Genomic DNA, 19,010 nt, shown 5'->3' with positions numbered 1-19,010 from the left:
TACCTCTTTGATGGGAAAAGTGCATGCTTCTTAATGTACCCCCCCCCCCCCTAAATGAAGTACGTGTGGGTTCGAGGCTTCGCTAAAGGTGCATCGACATTGGACAGGTCATGACATAATAAAGCCGCGAGCTTTCCATTTCCGTCAACGCTGCTCTTTTTGGCAATCGTAACGAGTTCTTTGTTCAATAGATGATACGATTGTTCATGTGACTTGCTCTTCTCTTTTTTACCTTCTTTGACTGTCACAAAAAGGGTGAATGCTCTTCCTTCTGTGAAAGATATACCTATATTTTAAGTTTGTAAGCACTACTTGGGACAAAGATCGTTTTTAAATCAAGTAGCTGCCTTGAAAATGATAATTTTATGTCTTTCCGAAGACTATTCGGTAAATTACATAGAATCTTATCACAGAAAATAGAGTAGATTCGCTGCAGTCTCTACTTTCTGTTCGTTCACTACAGACAGTAAATATTTTTCATGTAACACTTGTATATACAAACTAATACACTGTCTTTCGTTAGAAATATATTGAAGTCACTGCAGTACTAATTGCTTCCCATCGCTTTGTGCGGCTGAAGCTGCTCGCTGAGCTCTAGAAATTATCCCAATTTTTTTCCCTCAGACTATATTGACGGTAGCCTTATACAAAGCTGTCTTCGTCATGCTGTTGATCACGTTAACTGCAAAAAGTGTCAAATTATAGTGTGATATTGCTTATGTGGACAACAGAAGTGGACAACAGAAGAGAAGTGGACAACACGAACGCGTTAATGTTGTTCACTTCTCTTCGCTTGTGTCTCCGTCTTGGTTTCATGTGTGCCAAGGTGAATTCAGGACATCGGGAAAATAAACAGGTGTGCGCAAAAAAAAACATGGGCAGAAGCATGTCGGATGTGTAAAGAAAGTAGTTTGTTCAGTTCCCCTGTCGTGTGGTTCATCATATGTAGGCCAAACGGGCAGATGTCTGAATGACAGATTGTATGAGAACCGATATAGGATGGAAAACCAGCTCTCCGGTCACATTAGTGCTCATTGTAAGGCTCACAAGTGCATTCCAGATTTTAATAGAACCTGTGTTTTGAACAGAGCTGATGATCAAATGACAAGGGAGATATTGGAAGTGCTTGAGACCAAGAAGCTGGGTGATGCTTGTATCAGTCAACCCGCAGTTTCTCTTTCGACAAAGGAACTGGCGTATCTTGAGAGCAGCGCTTAGAAGCTGTTGTGCATCGTGTTTTCGTTGTGCGATGCAGGTGACGGCCCTGTTTTGTCTTTTTTCTTGTTGTTTGGATTCTTGGCCACAGCTACATATACCTGTGTCAAGAAATAAAACGCTCAGTTGTTAGTGCGCCTACGTGGTTGTCCCGTGTTGCCTTCCTTCGTCCGTTGTTTTATTTCGCGCCTTCGTTGTAATCATGTATAACCAACTCGCACACCAGCACATGCTCCGTGGCATAATGATAATAGTTAATAACCGTTTAGAGAACAACAATAAAAATAGTTACTAACAAAAATGGGTAAAAAACGTTCAAAAGATGTTATTGACAAAGGCGGACAATTCGGTGCTTCGAAAGAACCGCACAGGTTCGGCTCAAATTGATCAGCTGCGCCGCACAGAGCGTCTGGTGGGCAACACGCAATCCCCTCAGCTTCATGAGTCCTTGTGTGTACTCGCTGACATATTTAACTCCCTCGCTATTAACGGTAATGTTGCGGTGGTGGATAGCGTCTCTTTCAATGTCACTGAGGGGCTGTTACCCCACACGTCCAGGAGGTATCGTAAGAATGCAAGACGTCGTGCACGCTGAGAATTCGGTTTCCAAATCTCAATAGTACATCAGTAGCTTTTAAAGCACTAGCGCAAAGATTTTGAACAAATAAGGTGAAACGCAGGATTTCACACCTTGTGTATACCTTAGCTCTTAATTCCATTCATAAAGGTGGCAATACCTTGTTTCCATGAGCGACATTGCTGTCAGCGCGAATCCACACATCATCGTCGACCAGTAAAGACAGAATGTGCACCGACCATTTTCCTCTCTCCTTTAACAGTGATCGTTTCGGAACCAGCGAACGAAGATCCTGTCCTGTGACGCAATGTAACTGCTATAAGGACGGTTCAAGTTCAACAGTCCAAGAGACCTGTTTCCGGACAGGCCGCGTAGCAAGAGATTAGCTACGGCTGAGCTCAAGCTACCATATCATTTCCCCGTTTCAAGGCTTCCATTCTAAAAACTGATGCGATACCTGAAGAAGAACGTAAGGAAGGCTGACGAGAACAAGCGACCTAACAGTGAAGACAATATACAACGGAATTAAGACGGGGATTCGCCCATAGAAAGAAGATTAGAAAATATCAATGAATCACCTTTCACGATAGCTTGTCATTAATTCGGCTGTGTTCTGCAACTCTACAACAAGATCAGGACATTTCGGCGACACATGCTGCGCAGTTGACAACGTAGCGCGATTTTTATCGTGGGCGCAGTATATTTAATAATACCGAGGCAACGCAAAACAGCGGTTTTCCTTTCATAAATCTTTCTCCACCTTGCGGGCAGATGCAGAACTGATATGGCAGTTTCAATGTCCTTAGCCTAGGTCCTCGATATGCTAGCCTCCTGATTAGCTCAGATAACATAGAACGACCACCCGGAAGAGCGTCGGTCCCGGATTAGATCCCCGGGCCAAGATGAATTTCAACTACGAATCTTTCTTTCTGAGAAACACGTATGCTCCTTTTTTTTAGCGTCGTGCTAAAGTCGGGAGTAGCAATGCCCCTTTTCAATACCAAAATTAAGGTACCAGGGATCAAGAGCAATGCAAGTTTTGATCTGAATTATTATGTTGTGTAAGTTACGCATAAGTGGTATACACGTGCATATTCATATCACACATAATAATAATAATATTTGGGGTTTTACGTGCCAAAACCACTTTCTGATTATGAGGCACGCCGTAGTGGAGGACTCCGGAAATTTTGACCACCTGGGGTTCTTTAACGTGCACCTAAATCTAAGCACACGGGTGTTTTCGCATTTCGCCCCCATAGAAATGCGGCCGCCGTGGCCGGGATTCGATCCCGCGACCTCGTGCTCAGCAGCCCAACACCATAGCCACTGAGCAACCACGGCGGGTATATCACACATAAGCACGGCATACATTCTTCTTCCACTCGCCAGAAGCTGCCTGCCTTACTATGTAACGCTGATTGTCGCGCTTCGTTATAAAAAGCTAATTATTTATAAATTATCAAGACAGCGCGTCTGCAGCTTTCAATGCCAATCAATTGTGTACTTGCCTATCATTGAACGCACTTGAACATTTTTGTGAAGACACAGGCATCCTTAACAAATACTAGGTATTGCACTGAATAATCACACGATATCACTATAACGTTCTTCTATTATTGTATTTATTGGTGTTTCTACATTATGTGTTACATATTTTTTGTGCGGGAATTATTTTAACACTGTGTAATTCCTCATCTGTGTACATGCTCATCGAAGTCTAGATCACGGCCGTTTGTGTGTGTTTGTGACTTTGTTTACGAACTCATTGTGGTGCAACTTTCATTTAACTTTTATACTGTTATGTTCATGGGCATATAGGAGTGTTCTGTGGCTTTCTGACCGTATGAAGTGATTTCTTTTCATTTTCCTACATATTCTTATATTGTTGTTTCCGCTATGAGAAAAGGAGTAGCCGTCACCATTATAAGTGGTCATTATATTATAAGTGATCACGTAGCGTCACCATTATGTGTGAAGGCCAAAAGGCCATTCATGCAAACCTAAGCGGCCTAAGCGAGAGACTTAAGGCGCCGGAAGAGATTGTACAGCATTTCAAGGACCAAGCGGCAAGTCTTGCTGAGCTAAAAGAGACAAACGATAGGCTGAATTCAGCTTTGGAAAAACATGAAGAAAAACTTGCTGATTTAGAAGATAGAATGCTGCGAAACAATCTAATGGTGTTTGGGATATCGGAGAATGGCAATGAAACTTCAGAAGAACTTGAAAAAAAGTTGCTGTAGAATTATTCAAGAAAAAACTCGGTCTTAACTTGAAAACTATAGAGCGGATGCACAGAATCGGAAAGCCGCATAAGAACAAATCCGCAGAAGAAACCCTGAAGCCTCGTCCAGTAATACTGAAGCTTTATGATTATAGGGAAAAAGAAAAGGTTTTTCAAAACTGCGCAAAATTGAAAGGAAGTGGTATTTCTGTTGGCGACGACTATTCGAAAGAAACACTGAATAAGCGCAGGCTACTCTGGAAGTCTGCTTTGAAAGAAAAAGAAGAAGGTTCGCGCGTGCGCCTGAACCGCGACAGGCTTACTGTAGATAACAATGTCTACGTATGGGATTATTCCAAGAACAGCCGTGCCAAGATACGGCAATTTCCGAAAACCAAATTGACACACTCAAAGACTACACCGACAGATAGTAACCATTGAACCGATACCGTCTTCCAGGAAACAGTCTTTCGGCTTATAAACCTTAATGCTCGAAGCCTCGCGAATAAAGTCGGTGATATAGAACATGTGCTAGCCAGTTATGACCCCCATGTAGTCATTGTTAGCGAAACATGGCTGCGACCAGAAATAGAGGATAGCGAGTTGTTACCTCCAGGTTTTAAGATAATACGTAATGATAGAGAAACTAGAGGAAGAGAAGTTGCAATAATAGTACAGGAAAATATCGAATGTGTAAGGATGAACGGTACCCCAAATCACGAGAGCGCTTGGTGCCAAATCAAACTGGGAACTACTTCAGTCATAATAGGAGCAATCTATAGATCCCCTAACGCATCGATTGAATATTTAGAGGCCATCCCACACTACTTAGAAAAAAAAACAGAAGGCGCGAAACCAACAGATAAAAATTGCCGGGGATTTTAACTTGCCAGGGGTTGACTGGAACTCGATTACTATACAGTCACGGGAACGAGCTGACTAAGAAGTGTTGCTTGATATTGCTTTCGCTAACGATTTAACACAGGTAGTACAGGAAAGCACTTGAAAAACGGGAACAGTACAGTCCATATTGGACTTAGTATTTCTTGATGGACGGTTTGAAAGTTATCAGGTAGCAGTTGAAGCTGGCATATCAGACCATCATCTTGTATTTGTACAAATCAAAACGAAGGTTCCGGCAACAAATCCTAAAAAATGCACTACGCACGTTCCCAATTTTGATAAAGCTGACGACATGAGCATCATTGATTATTTGTCGTTTCATCTAGGCAGTCTGAGCTCTGACGATGACGTCAATGTGTTGTGGGCAAGATTCAAATCCATTATCTTGCACTGCGTAAACTCATTCGTACCAATAAGGAAAAAGAGAAGAAATAAAAGAAACCCCTGGATAACACGAGAGATAGTTCGTCTGAAGCGAAAAATAGGAAGACAAAGGTAAGTAAAAAATCGTGGAAAGATATCTAACCTATCAGCACAGCTTCGAATAAAGCTTAGGCAAGCAAAAAAGAAATACTACGAGGAAACCCTTCCTAACTTCATGGTATCTTCTCCGCAAAATTTTTGGCGTCACTTGTCGCAAACCACTCAAAGCCAATACAGCATTGTTGCTAACAACGAAATCATAACTGACTGTTCAACTATTGCGTCTTGCTATAACCAGTTCTTCCAGTCTGTCTTTTCAAATGTTTCTAATTCTACTGCTCCAACTACAGTAAGATCATTTTCAGACGTGTAAGATATGCCAGATTTATGAATTAGCTATGAAGGATTACTATCGGTGCTGCTAAATATCAGAGAACATAAATCTGTAGGTCCGGATGGAATTCTAAATGCCTTTTTGTGAAGATACGCTGAATGGGTTGCTAGATACCTAGAAGTTATCTTTAATGCATCCTTGCAACAAAAACAGGTCCCAGATGACTGGCTTGTTGCGAAAGTTATCCCGATACACAAAACCGGTGATAAGCAGAAAATTGAAAATTATCGACCAATTTCTTTAACCTGCGTCTGCTGCAAACTCCTCGAACATATAATATCGAAAGCAATATATAAGTACCTAGAAGATAAGAAAGCACTACATTCTAACCAACATGGCTTCTGGCAAAAACTGTCAACTATCACACAGCTGGTTGAAACCATCCACGACTTTTCAAAAGCAATAGATAACGGAAAACAGGTTGATGCAATATGCCTTGATTTCTCAAAAGCTTTTGATAGGGTCCCTCATAATGAATTAATTATCAAAATGAAACAGCTTGGAATAAATAACAATATAGTGGAATGGGTCAGGTCATATCTATCATGTAGGACGCAGTACGTGGACGTAAACGGCTACAAGTCCGATCGTTTATCTATCACTTCAGGCGTTCCTCAAGGGTCTGTCCTTGGACCGATATTATTTCTCGCTTATATTAATGATATTTCTTCAGATATTAATGAAAACGTAACTGTGCGACTGTTCGCCGACGACTGTTTAGTTTATCGAGAGATATGTAACCACAAGGATCAAAAAATGCCCAGCGAGGCACTGGCGTCTGTTGAAGAATGGTGTGAAACATGGAAAATGCAAGTAAATAAAGAAAAAACTGTTGTTTTACGTGTTACAAACAAGGTTAGGCACGTCCTAAATTTTGATTATCAACTAAGTTCCACTGTGCTAACTACCGTTAACAAATGTAAATACTTAGGAGTAACAATATCTGAAGACCTCAACTGGACTCAACATATCACTAATATTTGCTCTCCCACCGAAAAAAAGTTATGGTTCTTACGTCGCAAATTAAAACTCGCTCCAGCCCCCGTAAAGCTAACAGCGTATTTAACAATAGTAAGGCCTACTCTGGAATATACAAGCATCATATGGGATCCCTACCAAAAAGGATTAATTCATAAAATTGAGCGAGTGCGAAGAAGGGTGGCTAGATTTATTCTTTCAAGGTACTCCCGTACTGATTCTGTGACAGAGATGTTGCAAGAACTAAATTTACCTTCCCCCCCCCCCTCTTGGAACGCCGTCGCATAGCCAGATTTAAATTCTTGTTTTTGCTTTCTCAAAATTTATTTAACTTTGATGCAGCGCAGTACCTAATTCCGCGACAAGTCCGGAGCCTACGAGGTGACCACCACAGCAACTTTCTAGTATGTCAATCTCGTGTGAATACATACACATACTCTTTTTTCCCTAGAACCATAAGAGACTGGAATGATTTACCGAACGCTATATGTGGTTCTCAAACTGTAGAACATTTTGAAGCCGAAGTTACAAAATATTTTCTCAATGGATCCTCATCATCTAACATTTCTCGTGTAAGTTGTAGAATCTAGTATTGTTATGTGTATAATGTTGCGATGTATGTGATGTAATATGTATCAAATAAGATGGCTAGGTCTCCTTATAAAGGTGACTGCATCGCCTCTTATTTTCATTTCAATAAAGAAATAATAGAAAAGAAAGGTAGCGACATTCGAAAAGTTCTTTTTTTTTAAAGCAGTAACACATTTAAAGCAAACTATGTGTGCTCTTATCCGTCCACTGGAAAGCACAGTGAGATGAAGGCATGGACATAGGCACACAGTGCGCAGCCTTAGGACAAATGGCAATGGGCCTATCCGTAGTATACAAGTGCAGCTAACTACTGGCCACGCTGGTGTCCCAACCAGAATGCACACGAGGGCACGTACGATGAGAAAAGCTGCTGACGTAAGATACAACACTGTTCGGAAGGGAGCACCCAATGTCACTATCAGACGAGTCGGAATGCCTCCAGATGTCAGTAAAACAATAAAAAAAAACTCTCAACGGCGTGTGGAAACGTTCCTGGCTTCATGCACAACTCCGATCGTTACAACAAACCCAATCTCGACGCTTAACTAGCTCCCATCTGCGTCCCGTTCGGCAGCGTCAACGCCAGAAAGAGGCGTATAGCAGATATCGACCAGACCTCATTTCTTTTTTCTTCTTGGTACACAATGGTCGAGGAAGAAACGTGGGTGTTCGTCAATAAAGGAAGAAAAAGAACAATCATTCATTTCACCTTTTCCCGGTAAGGCTCGTCAGGAAGTATCATTATCGGGACTCGCAGAAAGCGAGAAAATGAAGCGTATGCGATCATTGCACGTTCCGGCCAACCAGAATATACCATATCGTACTTGGGGCATCTGTTCATCCTTTTTTTTTCTTTTTTCGGCCAGGCGCGAGCAAGGCAGTGGCAGCCGGTGTCATTTCGAATGGATGAACAAGCCGTGTAAAACACAACCGCGAAATCAATGCGTTCTGCGCTGTCTCTCGAAAACACGAGGGCTCGACGTGAAAAGAAACTGCACGACTCGAGGAAGGTATGGCGCGTGTGATCTTCTGATCTTTCGCGTAGATTATATGCGAACGGTCTGCCATCCGCTGTTGATGATTAATATGAGCACTGGCACTGTGGGAGTAGACAGTGCTGCCCTGTCACGGTCAATGTTCTATGTTGATCGATGTTATTGCACCTGGCAATTCACCTGTCCATCTAAAGTATGCACACTGATGCGCTTGCATTCAAAACCAGCAATGGCCACGTCACTACAGCTGCATTGGCGCGGATTTTGATCTCAAGGCCTCTGAAGTGACCAGGTCGTTAATTCCATGAAAAAGAGAAAGAGCTTTAAAAACGCGACTGAGTAAGCAATGTCTTAAGGCCTGACATTATGTTCCAAATCCTCACGCACGACTTGCTGGAATAATAATTTAAGTAGGGGTACCTCCTCGTCACCAGCTCCTCCTCTGCCAATTCGAAGTCAGGATAGTTTCAACGCCAACAAAGAAAACAAGCATAAGTAACTGCGATATTGATAACATCGCAAATATGACGATCGACCATATTCGCTATTTCAGCTTTGCTGTACTTTTTATGCCTTCTTTTGGAAGTGCCATTATCGATCTATCTACATAAATCTGCTCACAAAAATAAATTGCCGTCGGAGGATTAGCAAGCTGAGTTCATGAACTTTCGTGCCGAGTTGCGAGTCGATACGGGAAAGGCGCGAAGGACAAAGCGGTCAGCAAGGCGTGGGGGGATGCCAGCAGAGATGGTGAAGAAGACAGATCGAGAACGAAGCTGTCGCAATACTGACGCTACTCATCTCGCATGCCACCTGCAACATAGGGGCCGATTTCGTAGCATCTTTCATTTATGAAGGATACTACGCAGCATTGCCCTTCGAAACTGCTATCTCTTCGGCAGCCACGAACGCCTTGTGCTGCGTAGTTTTCCAAATATTTTGCTGGACGGGCAATCTGGCACAGACGTATTTCAACTCAGCCAATCAGGGGTGCTACATGTAATTTCCTTCGAATTGGTTGCCATCGGCTTCGCTTGAGCACCATTCAAATATCTGCGGTCTTCTTCTGACAGAGAGAGGTGCGCATTGCTGACTGTTGATATGCAAACAGTTTCATAACTACGCAAACAAACGACCACAAAGATTGAGCCCGCAAGAACAGTTAATTAGTTAGTTTGCCCAGCTATAAGACTGTTTGCTAATATGCACCAACTCGCCCAACAAGAAGTTCTTCTAAGCTGCATTTATTTATATGCCGGAGATGTTTGCCTGGCATATCGCACGGCATGCTGCTCCAGATACTGAGTGATAATTATGGCATCCACAATGACCACACGAATACAAAAAACACATACGCACAGACAAGCACACACGCACAATAAAGTTATTTACAAAGTTTCGTTAAGGCCCGTAAAAGACCTAAGAAAGCGATCTAGCTATTTCGCAGCTCGCAATGCTAGATCGGTGCTCAACCACGATACGACACTCTCCCGCAGTTCGAGCACACTGCAACTGTAAAGTGCAGTATTCACAAACTGCCACGCTGACAAGTAACAGAAACAGTCACACAAAATCTGTTATGAGTCGTCAACAACATTACACTCATAAACAGTGGCGAGTCTATCCACTGAAACTTGAGCTTTTAAAGTAGTTCGTGTAAATAACACTGAGTCTGATGCGGTGAACACAGATACTTTTTCTTGTCTGTTCAGCATCTCGGCATGTGAAAGTCACAAGACGTATCATCTTTATAGCGGAGTTTGCACTGAAGGCTTGTGTCACACCAGAGAGACTCCTACAAAAAGCCTTGATATCTGTTTGCCTCCCAAAGATTCTTTTTACAGAACGTTTTGTGTTCAATATCCTTACATACCGGCACTTCTGAGCATGCCAACGTACACTGAGCTCAATGCATATCAGGTGCTGATGCAGGTCATTTTTCAACATTTTTGAATTTCACCGAGCTATACTAACTCATTTATTGCAAAGTGAATCGCAGCACTGTGATGTAGTGGTTGACTGTTCACTGCGGAACACAGGGCAGGGTTTACGCCAACTTCATTGCTGGAATAGCACATATAATTTCTACGAAGTCAATTCTAAGAAGTTCGCTTTTGGGAAAAGACGTGACCACTTCAGTGTCAACTCACATGGTGTTGGCTGTGGTATATGTTGTGTAGCTGGAGCCTTCAGTAAAGGCGCTATTATTAAACTGATTTTTGTTGCAACTTAAACATGCGTCGAGGCCTCAGTAAGCATGACCAAGCATTCTTCAGCGAATCAGGCTCAATTCGGGCTCAGTAAGCTGCTTTCATTACACAATATTCACTGGACAGATCCGCCAATACGGCCAATGTTTCCGCAATCTTGAACCATGGTTTTGTGTGACTAATCGCTTGTTGTCAAAGTGAACATCTATTATAGCTGTACGAAACTTGAATCACAATTCGAGCCTGGCGCTGCAGGGTGTTGTAGGACCATGGAGAAGCACCGCCTGAGCGTTGCGAGAAACGGCAATACGCTTTCCTTTTTCTGTTGCGCGTGCCTCCCGAGTTCGCTGCCAGCATAGCACGTGTTACGTGTTTGCGTGATCGCGGTGTGCATATTATCATTGGTCGCCCAAAAGTCCAAGGAGTAGCGTGCTAGGCCGCCAGCAAGGCTAACATCTCCAGCTTCAGATTGAAGTAAGACCGTCTCTCATAGCTAATTGGCTATTTTCGTGTAATTATTCGCGTACAGTTAAATGAACATTGTTTACCGCGTTACCGCGCCTGTCTCTGGTACTCCATGCCTGATAATGGTAGAATAAGACTAAACGTGAAAGGCTCTTTTTTGTAATCTGAATGTTCTAGTCCTCTCGAAAGCTCTGACACGAGTAGAACGGTGGCTTTCGATGGCTACTCAAAATACGCATAACCATGTAACGAGTACTAGATAAACGAATGCGGAAGGTTCACACAAATAGCCGCAATAACGTGTGAAACCAAAAGACCAGTACGTGCAAAAGCTCATGTGCCAGTTATCACTTCCATCGTGGTTGGATTCTTACGTAGAGGCTATCGACTAACGAGCACCAACGCCTTGTGAAAGCGATAAACATCACACGCAGGCATCTTAAGCATCATTCATATACGGCGTGTATGTTACAGCGTTTCTTGCCTGCGTGAGCTGCAAAAGCAGACTTGCGACTGACGCCATCATCTTCAAAGCTGACTAGCTTCGTTAGCAAGAAATGCCATTCACTAGAGTGATTACAAAAACGGCGCCGAATAAAACAACACACGAAGAAGGGAAACACGAGACAGCACGTGTTTCTTCGTGTGTTGTTTTATTCGGCGCCGTTTTTGTAATCATGCTTAACCAACTAGCCCACCAACACATGCTCAGTTAATTCACTAGAGACCCCCTGAAACTTTTCCCCCCGTTGAATGTCGCATATACATTCGCGAGAGGCAACAGGCCAGCGCTGTTAGATTTTACGATGCGACATCCCGACTGCGCCAAACCTCCTGGTGACAAAAGCAATAAATATCTACCGAGCAACAGTATGAAGCCTTGTCATAAAAAAAAAGAGCTTTCTTTTTGAACGGCACAAGTATGAGTGTTTATTTCTTTTTTTACAGGGTGGATCAAATTACAAAGGCGCCAGGATTATTTAGTTTTGTCGAGGAACGTTAGTCTGGGCATTATCCCTTGGAAATCGCGTTTAGTCGCCTTCGAAAATATCGAACAGCAAGCGCTCTACCAGCAGTTAATTTTTGCCTAAGAGCAAGCAAAATCTGAATATGGAGAAAGAACAAAAATACAGATATATTTAGAGGTACCTCTCTTTTTATTATTTTTTTAACATCGAGGGCGCTTCACGAAGGCGTGAATACGCCTACTAAACTCGTTTATCCGAGCGCCAATGCGAGGAAGGTGCATGATTTCTTATTGTAAATAGGTGCATTTGCATTTCAAAGAGGGAACTACATAATAAATTTTGAAAAGGGGGCACCACGACGGTCCTACTCTGGATCCGCTAGTGGTGTTTCACCAGCTCAACACAAACTATAACCAGTTCAAGAACATTCCGGCCACACTTTGAAGAAACGTTAAACCGCAACACCGAGACGCGCACAATTTTCGCAACAGATTTGCATTCGTCCACAAAGGCCTCCATTTGCATACAACGGCGATGACGACAACTAAAGCACGACGCCCACTGACATCTACTCTAGTCACTTTGTACTGTCGGTACCGGAGCTCCCTCCAAACGATTCTAAATAGAAAGAAAAGTGTGAATGAAGAGCGGATGGGCTGCTAACAACGACTCCCAGAGTTTTCTTTTTTTAAAGGTACAAATTTTGTTTTGAGAATGTAAGACTGCCACTAAGAGTTCTACAAACTCTTACAGACCCTCCCCCGCCTCCCGTTCGCAGATAATACTGGACTTCTGCGTTGCAGGCATTTCGTATAATTAATTGTGTCCTCCACGACAAATAGCGAAGCACGCGAATCATTGTATCGCTCCTACAAAAATTATGCCCTTATTGCTTCTATTTTTTCCCCTTTTTCTGTAGGCGCGACAATTGTAACTAAAGCTATTCTCACAATAAAGATATCCAGGCTCTTGAAATCTGGTGTAGAAATAATAGATCGTTGGTTCATCGCTTTTGCATTGTAAACTTATGGGATAAGCGATCATAAAAACAAGAAGTAAAACTGGAAGAATAAGCAATTCTCACTAGACAAAAAAATCTGCTGGACACATAATATGCGCTACAAGTGTCTGTGCTGAATTATAGAACTTAAGAATAAGCAAGAGTAGAAGGCGAACTGAGGGGCTCGACTTTGTTAATCATGACCACATAAAGCCAATAGACAATGAAGCCAAGGAAACCATCGGTAGAATTAACTGTGGTTTAAATTGGAATGTTGAAAATGATGAATTGGAAGTGAAAAAGGACGAAAAGATAACTTGTCCGAACAGCAAGAAAGGAGCACTTTTAAACCCGGATTATGCATATGGAGGTCCTTCGGTGAGGGTGGCACGTCTCATTGTTTTCATTTATCCACTTGTTTGTTTAAAGATTACTTGTTATTTTTGTGATTTTCGTGTTTTTATCAACCGGATTACCTGCGGAAGACACGCGATACGGGCGGTGGCGTACAATCGAACTGCCTTCGGTTTCGATGCGATGTAATGTGACGGAAGTGCGCCCTAGAAGCTTGGAGTGAACGTCAAATAAGGCGCTGTGTTTTTGCAGGAGTGCCGAAAGGTCTTCCATCTGCGCAGCGGTCAGATCGGGATTTATCGCGGCCGTTAAAACAGTGGCAGCAGTATGATAATCAGTTGTGGTAGACAAAGGTGGTGATTCGGTGCGAAGCGGTACCAGCGACAGAGGTTCGGTGTCAGTAGAGCATGTCACAGTAGTGCCCTGGGAGAGCACAACTGGCGAAGAAGTAGGGTTGCGAACAGCGACTAACGCTCTACCATCCTGAAACCGCACCAGGCTAGGAGTAAGGCTAAGCCCAGCATAAATGCAGTGACCGGTCTGTGCAAGGGACACATCACCATTAGGAATAGTGTCGGGCCAGGCATGGCGAGCGGCGGCTGCGTTGGCTGCTTGCACCTTCTGAATGGGGTCATTCTAGAATCCATAGAACTCCGGTAGTTCCCAGAAAGGTGCTGATGGTAAGGTTGCTGGCGTGATACCGGAGGTAGCCGGAACGATGTAGTCCGGTTACTTCGACAGCAGCGAGATAGCTCGCATGACATCGTCCGTCAAGATACCGGCTGAGCCGCCCGTTGAGACAGGGGCGTAATCCGCGCACCGTGCGGCGGCGGCAGCGGCCGCAGTACTCACACCAATTGGCCCCATGGCCAAGGGAGCGTGAACGGCATCCGCCGATCCAGGGGCAGTGGCGGCCAAAGCACTCTCTGCCACCGGAAGCGGAGTAAGTGTGGCGCACCCAATGCCGGAAGTAGAACCGCCTGCCATGTTGTTCAGCTGTTGTGTCAGCATGGACAAGACCCAGACAAGGTCGGCCTTGCACTCCTGCCGTGAGGTCGCCGTGGAGGCTTGGACGCCGTCCCCGGCAGGTAGTGACTGCGAATTCGAAAATACTCGTCCTCTTCTAAGAGTCGTGGACGGAGGCGGATTAAGATCCGGTGACTCCGGGTTTCGCGACTGCCCCATGAAAAAGGAGAAACCGAGAGGTTCACCGGGCTGGCCGTTCTATTCTCTGCCTCATCGTCTTCCCCTCCAGCGCCCGCTTTAAGAGCGCCCTATGCCAAGTTCATTTCGTCTTCACAATATATATATATATATATATATATATATATATATATATATATATATATATATATATATATATATATATATATATATATATATATATATATATATATATATATATATATATCCGCCGAGATACTCAGCGACCTCGCAACAGACAACAGCCACACGAAATGCGAGAACGTAGGCGAAGTATTGCTTTAAAATAGAGCGGAGCTTCTCTTTAGGGCAGACAATGTCTATATACACGCCCCAACATCTCCCCTGAGCTTCAAAACTGCTGAACAAAGGAGATATCGAGCCTCTCGCATGAGCACCAAGTAGTGAAATGAAAGCAGCGAAAGCGAGGTGATGTTTTATAAGTGCGTTTTCGAGCTTAGCAATGGAATGAGAGTCAATAAGCAGTAACTCCATCTATAGCACTCTCTCTTTCTGGGCAGCAATAAGCATAGGTCACAAACGCATGCACAAAGCATAGTCAGGCTGTACTTGTGAAGAAACACAGTTTTCGATTCTTTCTCTCCACCTTTATGTCGAATCGTGTGCTCGATGCCCTCGGCATTCGGGTAGCGTGGGCCACGCCTCCGGCTTCGAGCGGACTCTCCGTTCTTGGCATTTTCCCACTAAGCGCTTCTTTCACCGTAACCGGCGCTGCTGAGGTGCAGCGCATGGAAAGCTTCGAATATATATCATTACGATTGAGAAGGAGACGCACACAGGCGTGTGCGCCCCCCTTTAAGCGCTACATAAAGGCTGAGCATTATCGCCGTGTACGCGTTATGGAGGCGTGCACATGGGAGTTATATGTCTGCGTGTGATGAAGGCACGATGCGTTATAGCTGCGTGTGTTATAGAGGCGTGGGTTTAGGACGATATCGGCATTTTTCGCTCCCAGCATGCCCATTTCTATATCTTTTGGCAACAGTTGCAAAGAGTATGCGAATTTACGATCCAGTGTTCTGCATATGCAAATGCCTTTCAACTCGGTGCCCCGTTCATAATTTAGCGGAAAAAGCGAATGCAGAGAAAAATTGGAGGCGAATTGAAGTAAGCGAGAAAAACGGGTTGTTATTATGACCGATATTGGTTTTTTGAACTCGAAAGCGCGGAAGGATACCATGGGAGCGTGGCCCGAAGGTTGGTAATAATTCTTTTTTTTTAATTAGTCTATGTAAGTCGATGCAGCTCAAAAATAAGCGGTACCTTTTAGATCTACATGGCTGATATGATGTGGGATAAAAATAAAAGATGCTTTCAGCGAATAAAGCCGCAACAACTCACGGAATGCTCTTGAAGAAAGCTTGTCTGACCTTTTGACAAAAGCTTGATTGATTGATTGATTGATTGATTGATTGATTGATTGATTGATTGATTGATTGATTGATTGATTGATTGATTGATTGATTGATTGATTGATTGATTGATTGATTGATTGATTGATTGATTGATTGATTGAACCCATGGTTATACTATTATGTTAAGGCACTGCGTTTTCTTAAAAGATTTACTTCTTCACTAAAGAGTCGTACAGGCAGAGATGCATAGCGCCTGTAATGGCAATTTATTTATTTATCATTAGGTTCAAATACTCTCATCGTCAAGCATACATTTCAGAGGGGAGTGCATTACAAGCAATATAAATGCAAAAGTATCCTAATATACTTTGTTAGAGAAACGTTTCACAAATTGTTCAAGGTCTTGAAAGGTTGCAATTGATACAGGAAAGTGGTTCCACTCTTTCGCAAATATTACTTTCTTAAAGTGGAATGCCTACTTTGCAAGAATGATATATATAGGTTGTTAGATGCTGTCGGGAGAAGGGATTATTGCATCACGCTGGTACTAGTCAGAATATATTTTGTGCGAAAATTTCTAAACGAAAATTTTACGGCGAGATATGAGAGGTGGTTGTTCCGGCGTCCAACAATGAACACGCAGCGTGAAATCAACCAGAAGAAGAACGTTTATTCGGGATTGCTTCTCAACATATATAGTGTACCGGCGGCTGCATGATAACAGCCACGTGTTACAGATAGCACGCTGGCGAAGGCACATGCATAGAGCGCATGCGCGTCTGATACAATGCAGTGGTAAGGTTAGGCTGGATATTGTCGCAGTTATACTTGCATTGCAGCTTTAAACAGAAATATTAAAGCGGCTAAACTTATTTTGTACTAATCTGAGTTAGTCAATCAGGTTTTATTGAGATGCATCCTATAAAGAGGCATCCATATGCTTTGATGGCTACGTATCAACCTATTTGAGCCGGATTCACGACTTCATTCATAAAATAATACGAGGGGCGTTCGAACAGTGAAATTAACGAGCAGAATCAAGTAGGAATATATTTTCACGTCTAACCAAAGTGAAACATATATAGTAGACTATTTACAGGATGTACTTACACGTAGAGAGATGGATTTGAACAAGAACCGTGGGCAGCTTTCACGCTCAACAACATTGTCCTCATCGTCGTCTTCGTCACAGCTACTGGCCTTCTTCCACCATTTAAGCTTGCCTTAACAATATTATCATTCTGTCCCAAGTCCCATATTCGGAACAGGCATCCTCATAACGCCCCCCCCCCCTTCACATAAAAGAAAGTAAGACAACCAAAGGCAGAGATATCCCCCATAGCTCGTTTCGGTGGATTGTACCTTTTGTAGTGAACAGGGGGGGGGGGGGGGGTGAGGCATAAATGCTAGTTCATTTCACCTTCATACAGAAGTTCATTCATCTAGATGTTTAACGTTGTGAATAAGGCAGCGACATATTCGTTGCCAATGTTTCCAACATATCGTAATAAACAAAACAATCAGTTGACAAGGTCACCAAGAAAAAGTCGCGGTTTCGCCCGCACATGGAAACATGAACACATCTCACTCGATGACCCCGGAAACTCACTATCGTAACGCTGAAGTGAGGAAGCGCGGCAGCAGCAGCGAGCGAACTCACCTTCGCGCTGCCTCTCGCTTCAACGCGAACTAAACGGCGAAAACACAGCGCCCACGAAGCTATCAGCAGTCGGCGCGCACTCTGTCCCATCGCAGATCGCTTTCAAGCCCGCGCGGAGTAGACCGCCCTCCACCTCCCCCGGTGCCTTTCGCGCGACAGAAGAGGGCGTACTTCCTCCACGCGTTCCTCCCTTGCGCGCGCGAAATTCAGCCGCCATCGTCGGCTCACCCTCACCCTTTCACACGCACATACAGCATACGGCGCGGAACGATGTTATCGCCCTTGGACTTTACACGGAACATCACGGCGACGGCAGAAACGAGCCTGGGGTGTCCATGTAATTGCTATCGCAATAAAAGAGAGCAGTAGGAGTGTGCTGAGAGTGTACAATCAGGACACAGAACGCATTGCGCTGGCAGAGTCTGACGCGCAGGACGCGAAGACCTCGAGAAATCATTCAGAGCGTTCGCTTCGCAGACGTAGGTTGTCACCTGCGCAGTCCAGCACCTAATATTCTAGTAGCGCTTTATTGTACAGTCTGTCAATCACCATGATCCGCGCTAGACTACCGCGTAGACTTTCCACAGATCCCGGGTTCCTCGTTTCTTGACCACCAGCTTTCTTCCTCAACACGAGGACTGTGAACACACCCCTCCCACTTTCTTTCCTTCTTTTTTTCTTTTGTGTGTGCGTGCGTGCGTGCGTGCGTGCCTGTGGGGGGGGGCGTCGTAATGCAGGTCATTCTAACTTCTGGATGTTGAGGCACGAACGAGCGCCTAAGGGTGCTGCCCTTACAAAAAAAGCAGTATATAGAAAGAGTGCGATCTCATCTACAGTAAAGGCAAAAGGGTCGGCCTGAGTTGTTCTTTAACACGGTGTTCCACAGCGGGGAAGACAGAGGGGGAGCAAAAGTATAATTAATCTCAAAAGCCTCTGTGCAATAGCTGCAGATGGAAATGACAGCCGATGAAAGTGGAAAAGAATGCGTTGCGGCCTCTGTATCTCCAGCTATTCTTCACTGAAGAAATTGGGTTGTGGTTCTGCGAAATCGCTCAAGTCTGCCGAGCTCTTTGCCGTTCGTGGATTCTGTTTTTAACCCTCCAAGAATCCTCCGAGGCCGAATAATGATTTTCACCCGAGTTACGTCCAGACCCAGCGGCGGTGCCTGAAACGCAGATTTTGAGAGTGCGAGGGAATCCCATCTAAAAAAGGAGTCGCTGTTTTGTCGTAGATCTCTTGAGTCGAAGAAAAAAGAAACAAAAGCGTGACCGGCGGACATGTTATTGCAAGGCGGTTGCTGAGGCGACAAGTAAAGATCATCCCTCGTCTACAGTGGGCGTTATTGAGGCACGGCGCATTACTGGGTTTACTGTTACGACTAACAATAGAAACAGGCCTGACCCACGCAACCTCCTGACCTCAGTCGACTTCGTGTTACATAACCGGAGAAAAAGCTTCGACTCGAAATGCGGAC

At 44.0% G+C, this 19,010-nt stretch overlaps 1 long non-coding RNA gene across 1 annotated transcript in view; it reads left to right on the top strand.

Annotated features, from left to right (window-relative positions):
• The first annotated feature begins 8,224 nt into the window (after positions 1-8,224).
• LOC139054552 (uncharacterized) overlaps positions 8,225-19,010 on the top strand; it is a 34,522-nt gene continuing 23,736 nt past the window's right edge. Inside the window, exon 1 of the long non-coding RNA XR_011511314.1 lies at positions 8,225-8,315. This is a non-coding gene — a long non-coding RNA (uncharacterized lncRNA). The remainder of the gene's footprint in view (positions 8,316-19,010) is intronic.

This window comes from Dermacentor albipictus, chromosome 1 (genome assembly GCF_038994185.2).
Source record: "Dermacentor albipictus isolate Rhodes 1998 colony chromosome 1, USDA_Dalb.pri_finalv2, whole genome shotgun sequence".
NCBI lineage: Eukaryota > Metazoa > Arthropoda > Arachnida > Ixodida > Ixodidae > Dermacentor > Dermacentor albipictus.
Note: the sequence above shows the minus strand (reverse complement) of the source record. Positions and strands in the feature narration are given on the sequence as shown.